The sequence below is a fragment of the Prunus avium genome, unplaced genomic scaffold (assembly GCF_965620075.1).
Source record: "Prunus avium unplaced genomic scaffold, drPruAviu1.hap1.1 HAP1_SCAFFOLD_81, whole genome shotgun sequence".
Lineage (NCBI taxonomy): Eukaryota > Viridiplantae > Streptophyta > Magnoliopsida > Rosales > Rosaceae > Prunus > Prunus avium.
Window position 1 is genome coordinate 62501 of NW_028276928.1, and position 2500 is coordinate 65000.

Below are 2500 nucleotides of genomic sequence, written 5' to 3' on the forward strand. Positions count from 1 at the left end.
AAGGCATTCCGAGAAAGTGAGGTTATTGGAGGCTTCGGATGGCGTGGCTTGCCTTGCCTTGCATTGGCATGCCATGCCCAAGTTGTGGCCTACACCAAGCCATTCAAGCCATGCGTTGCCTTACCTTGGAATTGCTCATCATCCAATGCATTCCGAGAAAGTGAGTGTAGGCGAGGCTAAGGATGGCTTGCCTTGCCTTGCCTTGCATTGGCATGCCATGCCCAAGTTGTGGCCTACACCAAGCCATTCAAGCCATGCGTTGCCTTACCTTGGAATTGCTCATCATCCAATGCATTCCGAGAAAGTGAGTGTAGGCGAGGCTAAGGATGGCTTGCCTCGCCTTGCCTTGGCATGCCGTGCCCATGATGTGGCCTTGACCAAGCCATTCAAGCCATGCGTTGCCTTCGACTTGGCATGCCGTGGCCTTGCCTCGCCATGCGATGCATTCCGACAAAGTGACGCGAAGCGGAAGCCTATCATGGCGTAAAAATGTCGACAAAATTTTTCGACATTTGAATAATGGGGTTTGACAAGGTTTGAAAAATTCAATACAAATGGTAGGCTTGAATGTCGACAAAGTGACGCGAAGCGGAAGCCTACCACGGCGTAAAAATGTCGACAGAATTTTTCGGACCTTGTCCTGCCATGGGCTGCGCGCAGCATGCCGGCAGCCTGTGCGCAGCGTGCGCACAGCATGTCGGCAGCGTGCGCGCTGCTGAGACTGTCGACAGAAATTTTCGAAACTTGTCCTGCCATGCGCGCGCGCAGCGTGCGCACAGCATGCCGGCAGCGTGCGCGCACCATGCCGGCAGCGTGCGCGCACCATGCCGGCAGCGTGCGCGCACCATGCCGGCAGCGTGCGCGCAGCTTGCGCGCAGCGTGCTGATTCTGTCGACAGTGAGGCTAGCGAAACTTGTCCTGCCATGGCGTGCGCGCAGCCTGTGCGCGCAGCTTGCGCATCTGTCGACAGTGAGGCTAGCGAACTTGTCCTGCCATGGCATGCGCTGTGCGCAGCCTGTGCGCAGCGTGCACGCAGCTTGCGCATCTGTCGACAGTGAGGCTAGCGAAACTTGTCCTGCCATGGCATGCGCGGCGCCTGCGCGCAGCCTGCGCGCAGCATGCGCACAACATGCGCACAGGCTGTGCGCAGCGTGCGCGGAGCTTGCGCGCAGCTTGCGCATCTGTCGACAGTGAGGCTAGCGAAACTTGTCCTGCCATGGCATGCGCGCAGCGTGCGCGCAGTCTGTGCGCAGCATGCGCGCAGCCTGTGCGCAGCGTGCGCGCAGCTTGCGCATCTGTAGACAGTGAGGCTAGCAAAACTTGTCCTGCCATGGCATGCGCGCAGTCTGCGCGCAGCATGCGCGCAGCATGTGCGCAGCATGCCGGCAGCATGGTTCCAGGTTTTTTCAAATGTCGACAGAATTTTTCAAATCTTGTCAAACCCCGTTTTTATTGAAATTTCCTCGCACAATAAGCTCCCCATAAGTAGTCTATGATTTTTAGGACCTTCTCCAACTTACAAAACTAAAAAATTCCTCCCGGATTTGTTTTAATGATTTTTTCAATTTTACGACTTCTAAAACTAATAAAAAATACTTCCCGACTTCAAAAATTTATGAAACTTTTTCCCATCATAGATTGCATGTTTCTTAGTATCCCTGCAAAAAATCACGTCCAAATACCTTGTATTGAATTATTTAGAGCCCATTATGACTCCTCGCGCATAGGTGATGTCTCTTCCTGTCAAAGGGCTAAATGCATAAAATGCTATATAGGGGGGTGTGTGTTGCCTGCATATGCATGGCAGCCCATGCCTTCCTAGCTGCAGCCCCCTTCCCCCACGCCACACCCATGTCATGTTGCCTCGATATGTTGCCTCGGTATTATGGGTTTGGTGTCGGGGTCGGGGGGCTGCCACCCATGGCGGTGGTGGCCGGAATCCGGCCGCCGCCACCACGCCGCCGCCATGGGTGAGGGAGGAAAAAAAAGGCGTGGAAAGTTGCGAAATGGGGTTGTCTAGGCTATTTTTTGGCATGGGAGAGCATGGAGTGCTAGGAACTCCTTCTCAAATGCACGGGCATGTCGACCACAACCTCATTTCGCAACAACAACCACCCGTGTGGGGTGGCGGTGGGTGGATAGTCGCGGATTGGGGCTTGCCAAGCCAATGTTTTCAAAAAATTTCATCAAAATTAAAAACAAATGTTTTGTTGCCTTCGGATTTGTGGGCGAGCGGCGAGTCGGAGTGGAGCCGGTAAAGTTTAACCTCGGTGTGCACGGTTGTTTTTAGAAACTCAATCCAATGCCGGGGACGTTGAAAGTGACGCTCTTATGAGTTGCAAACCCGCAAGATTTAAAGAACCTTTTCAAAACAATTTCAAACCAACAAGATTTAAAAACAGAAATTTTCATCAAAATGAAAAACAAATGTTTTGTTGCCTTCGGACTAGTGGGCGAGCGGCGAGTCGGAGTGGAGCCGGTAAAGTTTAACCTCGGTGTG